The sequence below is a fragment of the Heterodontus francisci genome, unplaced genomic scaffold, assembly GCF_036365525.1.
Source record: "Heterodontus francisci isolate sHetFra1 unplaced genomic scaffold, sHetFra1.hap1 HAP1_SCAFFOLD_250, whole genome shotgun sequence".
Classification (NCBI taxonomy): Eukaryota; Metazoa; Chordata; class Chondrichthyes; order Heterodontiformes; family Heterodontidae; genus Heterodontus; species Heterodontus francisci.
The window spans coordinates 1183953-1193500 of NW_027142149.1; positions in this window are offsets into that span (position 1 = coordinate 1183953).

Below are 9548 nucleotides of genomic sequence, written 5' to 3' on the forward strand. Positions count from 1 at the left end.
CACTCTCTATCACTCTCTATCACTCTCTGACACTCTCTGACACTCTCTGACACTCTCTATCACTCTCTGACACTCTCTGACACTCTCTGACACTCTCTATCACTCTCTATCACTCTCTGACACTCTCTGACACTCTCAGACATTCTCTGACACTCTCAGACACTCACTATCACTCTCTGACACTCTCTGACACTCTCTATAACTATCTGACACTTTCAGACACTCTCTGACACTCTCTGAAACTCTCCATCACTCTCTCTCACTCTCTGACACTCTCAGACACTCACTATCACTCTCTGACACTCTCTGACACTCTCTGACACTCTCTATTACTCTCTATCACTCTCTGACACTCTCAGACACTCACTATCACTCTCTGACACTCTCTGACACTCTCTATCAATGTCTATCACTCTCTGACACTCTCAGACACTCTCTGACACTCTCTGAAACTCTCCATCACTCTCTCTCACTCTCTGACACTTTCTATCACTCTCTATCACTCTCTGACACTCTCAGACACTCACTATCACTCTCTGACACTCTCTGACACTCTCTATCACTCATTATCACTCTCTGACACTCTCAGACACTCTCTGTCACTCTCAGACACTCACTATCACTCTCTGACACTCTCTGACACTCTCTGACACTCTCTATCACTATCTGACACTCTCAGACACTCTCTGACACTCTCTGAAACTCTCCATCACTCACTCTCACTCTCTGACACTCTCAGACACTCACTATCACTCTCTGACACTCTCTATCACTCTCTCTCACTCTCTGACACTTTCTATCACTCTCTATCACTCTCTGACACTCTCAGACACTCACTATCACTCTCTGACACTCTCTGACACTCTCTATCACTCATTATCACTCTCTGACACTCTCAGACACTCTCTGTCACTCTCAGACACTCACTATCACTCTCTGACACTCTCTGACACTCTCTGACACTCTCTATCACTATCTGACACTCTCAGACACTCTCTGACACTCTCTGAAACTCTCCATCACTCACTCTCACTCTCTGACACTCTCAGACACTCACTATCACTCTCTGACACTCTCTATCACTCTCTATCAATCTCTGACACTCTCAGACACTCTCTGACACTCTCTGACACTCTCTGAAACTCTCCATCACTCTCTCTCACTCTCTCTCACTCTCTGACACTCTCAGACACTCACTATCACTCTCTGACACTCTCTGACACTCTCTGACACTCTCTATCACTCTCTATCGCTCTCTGACACTCTCAGACACTCACTATCACTCTCTGACACTCTCTGACACTCTCTGACACTCTCTGACACTCTCTGACACTCTCTGAAACTCTCTATCACTCTCTCTCACTCTCTGACACTCTCTATCACTCTCTATCACTCTCTGACACTCTCTATCACTCTCTGACACTCTCTGACACTCTCTATCACTCTCTGACACTCTCAGACACTCACTATCACTCTCTGACACTCTCTGGCACTCTCTGACACTCTCAGACACTCACTATCACTCTCTGACACTCTCTGACACTCTCTGACACTCTCTATCACTCTCTCTCACTCTCTGACACTCTCTATCACTCACTATCACTCTCTGACACTCTCTGACACTCTCTGACACTCTCTATTACTCTCTATCACTCTCTGACACTCTCAGACACTCGCTATCACTCTCTGACACTCTCTGACACTCTCTATCAATGTCTATCACTCTCTGACACTCTCAGACACTCTCTGACACTCTCTGAAACTCTCCATCACTCTCTCTCACTCTCTGACACTTTCTATCACTCTCTATCACTCTCTGACACTCTCAGACACTCACTATCACTCTCTGACAATCTCTGACACTCTCTATCACTCATTATCACTCTCTGACACTCTCAGACACTCTCTGACACTCTCAGACACTCACTATCACTCTCTGACACTCTCTGACACTCTCTGACACTCTCTATCACTCTCTCTCACTCTCTGACACTCTCTATCACTCACTATCACTCTCTGACACTCTCTGACACTCTCTGACACTCTCTATTACTCTCTATCACTCTCTGACACTCTCAGACACTCGCTATCACTCTCTGACACTCTCTGACACTCTCTATCAATGTCTATCACTCTCTGACACTCTCAGACACTCTCTGACACTCTCTGAAACTCTCCATCACTCTCTCTCACTCTCTGACACTTTCTATCACTCTCTATCACTCTCTGACACTCTCAGACACTCACTATCACTCTCTGACAATCTCTGACACTCTCTATCACTCATTATCACTCTCTGACACTCTCAGACACTCTCTGTCACTCTCAGACACTCACTATCACTCTCTGACACTCTCTGACACTCTCTGACACTCTCTATCACTATCTGACACTCTCAGACACTCTCTGACACTCTCTGAAACTCTCCATCACTCACTCTCACTCTCTGACACTCTCAGACACTCACTATCACTCTCTGACACTCTCTGACACTCTCTATCACTCTCTATCACTCTCTGACACTCTCAGACACTCTCTGACACTCTCTGACACTCTCTGAAACTCTCCATCACTCTCTCTCACTCTCTGACACTCTCAGACACTCACTATCACTCTCTGACACTCTCTGACACTCTCTATCACTCTCTATCGCTCTCTGACACTCTCAGACACTCACTATCACTCTCTGACACTCTCTGACACTCTCTGACACTCTCTATCACTCTCTGACACTCTCTGACACTCTCTGACACTCTCTGAAACTCTCTATCACTCTCTCTCACTCTCTGACACTCTCTATCACTCTCTGACACTCTCTATCACTCTCTATCACTCTCTATCACTCTCTGACACTCTCAGACACTCACTATCACTCTCTGACACTCTCTGACACTCTCTGACACTCTCTATCACTCTCTGACACTCTCTGACACTCTCTGGCACTCTCTGACACTCTCAGACACTCACTATCACTCTCTGACACTCTCTGACACTCTCTGACACTCTCTATCACTCTCTATCACTCTCTGACACTCTCAGACACTCACTATCACTCTCTGCCACTCTCTGACACTCTCTGGCACTCTCTGACAATCTCTGACACTCTCTATCACTCTATGACACTCTCTGACCCTCTCAGACACTCTCTGACACTCTCTGAAACTCTCTATCACTCTCTCTCACTCTCTCTCACTCTCTCTCACTCTCTATCACTCTCTATAACTCTCTGACACTCTCTGACACTCTCTGACACTCTCTATCACTCTCTACCACTCTCTGACACTCTCAGACACTCTCTGACACTCTCTGAAACACTCTAACACTCTCTCTCACTCTCTCTCACTCTCTGACACTCTCTGACACTCTCTACCACTCTCTACCACTCTCTGACACTCTCTGACACTCTCTGACACTCTCTGACACTCTCTATCACTCTCAATCACTCTCTCTCACTCTCTGACACTCTCTGACACTCTCTATCACTCTCTGACACTCTCTGACACTCTCTGACACTCTCTATCACTCTCTATCACTCTCTGACACTCTCTGACACTCTCTGACACTCTCTATCACTCTCTATCACTCTCTATCACTCTCTGACACTCTCAGACACTCTCTGACATTCTCTGAAACTCTCTAACACTCTCTCTCACTCTCTGACACTCTCTGACATTCTCTATCACTCTCTGACACTCTCTGACACTCTCTGACACTCTCTGACACTCTCTATCACTCTCTGACACTCTCTCTCACTCTCTGACACTCTCTGACATTCTCTATCACTCTCTGACACTCTCTGACACTCTCTGACACTCTCTGACACTCTCTATCACTCTCTGACACTCTCAGACACTCACTATCACTCTCTGACACTCTCTGACACTCTCTGACACTCTCTATCACTCTCTGACACTCTCTGACACTCTCTGACACTCTCTGAAACTCTCTATCACTCTCTCTCACTCTCTGACACTCTCTATCACTCTCTGACTCTCTCTATCACTCTCTATCACTCTCTATCACTCTCTGACACTCTCAGACACTCACTATCACTCTCTGACACTCTCTGACACTCTCTGACACTCTCTATCACTCTCTGACACTCTCAGACACTCACTATCACTCTCTGACACTCTCTGACACTCTCTGACACTCTCTATCACTCTCTGACACTCTCTGACACTCTCTGACACTCTCTGAAACTCTCTATCACTCTCTCTCACTCTCTGACACTCTCTATCACTCTCTGACACTCTCTATCACTCTCTATCACTCTCTATCACTCTCTGACACTCTCAGACACTCACTATCACTCTCTGACACTCTCTGACACTCTCTGACACTCTCTATCACTCTCTGACACTCTCTGACACTCTCTGGCACTCTCAGACACTCACTATCACTCTCTGACACTCTCTGACACTCTCTGACACTCTCTATCACTCTCTATCACTCTCTGACACTCTCAGACACTCACTATCACTCTCTGCCACTCTCTGACACTCTCTGGCACTCTCTGACAATCTCTGACACTCTCTATCACTCTATGACACTCTCTGACCCTCTCAGACACTCTCTGACACTCTCTGAAACTCTCTATCACTCTCTCTCACTCTCTCTCACTCTCTCTCACTCTCTATCACTCTCTATAACTCTCTGACACTCTCTGACACTCTCTGACACTCTCTATCACTCTCTACCACTCTCTGACACTCTCAGACACTCTCTGACACTCTCTGAAACACTCTAACACTCTCTCTCACTCTCTCTCACTCTCTGACACTCTCTGACACTCTCTACCACTCTCTACCACTCTCTGACACTCTCTGACACTCTCTGACACTCTCTGACACTCTCTATCACTCTCAATCACTCTCTCTCACTCTCTGACACTCTCTGACACTCTCTATCACTCTCTGACACTCTCTGACACTCTCTGACACTCTCTATCACTCTCTATCACTCTCTGACACTCTCTGGCACTCTCTATCACTCTCTATCACTCTCTATCACTCTCTGACACTCTCAGACACTCTCTGACATTCTCTGAAACTCTCTAACACTCTCTCTCACTCTCTGACACTCTCTGACATTCTCTATCACTCTCTGACACTCTCTGACACTCTCTGACACTCTCTGACACTCTCTATCACTCTCTGACACTCTCTCTCACTCTCTGACACTCTCTGACATTCTCTATCACTCTCTGACACTCTCTGACACTCTCTGACACTCTCTGACACTCTCTATCACTCTCTGACACTCTCAGACACTCACTATCACTCTCTGACACTCTCTGACACTCTCTGACACTCTCTATCACTCTCTGACACTCTCTGACACTCTCTGACACTCTCTGAAACTCTCTATCACTCTCTCTCACTCTCTGACACTCTCTATCACTCTCTGACACTCTCTATCACTCTCTATCACTCTCTATCACTCTCTGACACTCTCAGACACTCACTATCACTCTCTGACACTCACTATCACTCTCTGACACTCTCTGACACTCTCTGACACTCTCTATCACTCTCAGACACTCACTATCACTCTCTGCCACTCTCTGACACTCTCTGGCACTCTCTGACAATCTCTGACACTCTCTATCACTCTATGACACTCTCTGACCCTCTCAGACACTCTCTGACACTCTCTGAAACTCTCTATCACTCTCTCTCACTCTCTCTCACTCTCTCTCACTCTCTATCACTCTCTATAACTCTCTGACACTCTCTGACACTCTCTGACACTCTCTATCACTCTCTACCACTCTCTGACACTCTCAGACACTCTCTGACACTCTCTGAAACACTCTAACACTCTCTCTCACTCTCTCTCACTCTCTGACACTCTCTGACACTCTCTACCGCTCTCTACCACTCTCTGACACTCTCTGACACTCTCTGACACTCTCTGACACTCTCTGACACTCTCTATCACTCTCAATCACTCTCTCTCACTCTCTGACACTCTCTGACACTCTCTATCACTCTCTGACACTCTCTGACACTCTCTGACACTCTCTATCACTCTCTATCACTCTCTGACACTCTCTGACACTCTCTGACACTCTCTATCACTCTCTATCACTCTCTATCACTCTCTGACACTCTCAGACACTCTCTGACATTCTCTGAAACTCTCTAACACTCTCTCTCACTCTCTGACACTCTCTGACATTCTCTATCACTCTCTGACACTCTCTGACACTCTCTGACACTCTCTGACACTCTCTATCACTCTCTGACACTCTCTCTCACTCTCTGACACTCTCTGACATTCTCTATCACTCTCTGACACTCTCTGACACTCTCTGACACTCTCTGACACTCTCTATCACTCTCTGACACTCTCAGACACTCACTATCACTCTCTGACACTCTCTGACACTCTCTGACACTCTCTATCACTCTCTGACACTCTCTGACACTCTCTGACACTCTCTGAAACTCTCTATCACTCTCTCTCACTCTCTGACACTCTCTATCACTCTCTGACACTCTCTATCACTCTCTATCACTCTCTATCACTCTCTGACACTCTCAGACACTCACTATCACTCTCTGACACTCTCTGACACTCTCTGACACTCTCTATCACTCTCTGACACTCTCTGACACTCTCTGGCACTCTCTGACACTCTCAGACACTCACTATCACTCTCTGACACTCTCTGACACTCTCTGACACTCTCTATCACTCTCTATCACTCTCTGACACTCTCAGACACTCACTATCACTCTCTGCCACTCTCTGACACTCTCTGGCACTCTCTGACAATCTCTGACACTCTCTATCACTCTATGACACTCTCTGACCCTCTCAGACACTCTCTGACACTCTCTGAAACTCTCTATCACTCTCTCTCACTCTCTCTCACTCTCTCTCACTCTCTATCACTCTCTATAACTCTCTGACACTCTCTGACACTCTCTGACACTCTCTATCACTCTCTACCACTCTCTGACACTCTCAGACACTCTCTGACACTCTCTGAAACACTCTAACACTCTCTCTCACTCTCTCTCACTCTCTGACACTCTCTGACACTCTCTACCACTCTCTACCACTCTCTGACACTCTCTGACACTCTCTGACACTCTCTGACACTCTCTATCACTCTCAATCACTCTCTCTCACTCTCTGACACTCTCTGACACTCTCTATCACTCTCTGACACTCTCTGACACTCTCTGACACTCTCTATCACTCTCTATCACTCTCTGACACTCTCTGACACTCTCTGACACTCTCTATCACTCTCTATCACTCTCTGACACTCTCAGACACTCTCTGACATTCTCTGAAACTCTCTAACACTCTCTCTCACTCTCTGACACTCTCTGACATTCTCTATCACTCTCTGACACTCTCTGACACTCTCTGACACTCTCTGACACTCTCTATCACTCTCTGACACTCTCTCTCACTCTCTGACACTCTCTGACATTCTCTATCACTCTCTGACACTCTCTGACACTCTCTGACACTCTCTGACACTCTCTATCACTCTCTGACACTCTCAGACACTCTCTGACACTCTCTGAAACTCTCTATCACTCTCTCTCACTCTCTGACACTCTCTGACACTCTCTATCACTCTCTATCACTCTCTGACACTCTCTGACACTCTCTGACACTCTCTGACACTCTCTATCACTCTCTATCACTCTCTGACACTCTCAGACTCTCTCTGACACTCTCTGAAACTCTCTAACACTCTCTCTCACTCTCTGACACTCTCTGACACTCTCTATCACTCTCTGACACTCTCTGACACTCTCTGACACTCTCTGACACTCTCTGACACTCTCTATCACTCTCTGACACTCTCAGACACTCTCTGACACTCTCTGAACCTCTCTATCACTCTCTGACACTCTCTGACACTCTCTATCGCTCTCTGACAGTCTCAGACACTCTCTGACACTCTCTATCACTCTCTATCACTCTCTGACACTCTCTGACACTCTCTGACACTCTCTATCACTCTCTGACACTCTCTGACACTCTCTGACACTCTCAGACATTCTCTGACACTCTCAGACACTCACTATCCCTCTCTGACACTCTCTGACACTATCTGACACTCTCTATAACTATCTGACACTCTCAGACACTCTCTGACACTCTCTGAAACTCTCCATCACTCTCTCTCACTCTCTGACACTCTCAGACACTCACTATCACTCTCTGACACTCTCTGACACTCTCTGACACTCTCTATTACTCTCTATCACTCTCTGACACTCTCAGACACTCACTATCACTCTCTGACACTCTCTGACACTCTCTATCAATGTCTATCACTCTCTGACACTCTCAGACACTCTCTGACACTCTCTGAAACTCTCCATCACTCTCTCTCACTCTCTGACACTTTCTATCTCTCTCTATCACTCTCTGACACTCTCAGACACTCACTATCACTCTCTGACACTCTCTGACACTCTCTATCACTCATTATCACTCTCTGACACTCTCAGACACTCTCTGTCACTCTCAGACACTCACTATCACTCTCTGACACTCTCTGACACTCTCTGACACTCTCTGACACTCTCTATCACTATCTGACGGTCTCAGACACTCTCTGACACTCTCTGAAACTCTCCATCACTCACTCTCACTCTCTGACACTCTCAGACACTCACTATCACTCTCTGACACTCTCTGACACTCTCTATCACTCTCTATCACTCTCTGACACTCTCAGACAATCTCTGACACTCTCTGACACTCTCTGAAACTCTCCATCACTCTCTGACACTCTCTGACACTCTCAGACACTCACTATCACTCTCTGACACTCTCTGACACTCTCTGACACTCTCTATCACTCTCTATCGCTCTCTGACACTCTCAGACACTCACTATCACTCTCTGACACTCTCTGACACTCTCTGACACTCTCTATCACTCTCTGACACTCTCTGACACTCTCTGACACTCTCTGACACTCTCTGAAACTCTCTATCACTTTCTCTCACACTCTGACACTCTCTATCACTCTCTGACACTCTCTATCACTCTCTATCACTCTCTATCACTCTCTGACACTCTCAGACACTCACTATCACTCTCTGACACTCTCTGACACTCTCTGACACTCTCTATCACTCTCTATCACTCTCTGACACTCTCTGACACTCTCTGACACTCTCTGACACTCTCTGAAACTCTCTATCACTCTCTCTCACTCTCTGACAATCTCTATCACTCTCTGACACTCTCTGAAACTCTCTATCACTCTCTCTCACTCTCTGACACTCTCTGACACTGTCAGAAACTCTCTGACACTCTCTATCACTCTCTCTCACTCTCTGACACTCTCTGACACTCTCAGACACTCTCTGACACTCTCGGAAACTCTCTATCACTCTCTCTCACACTCTGACACTCTCTGACACTCTCTATCACTCTCTATCACTCTCTGACACTCTCTGACACTCTCTATCACTCTCTATCACTCTCTGACACTCCCAGACACTCACTATCACTCTCTCTCACTCTCTGACACTCTCTGACACTCTCTATCACTCTCT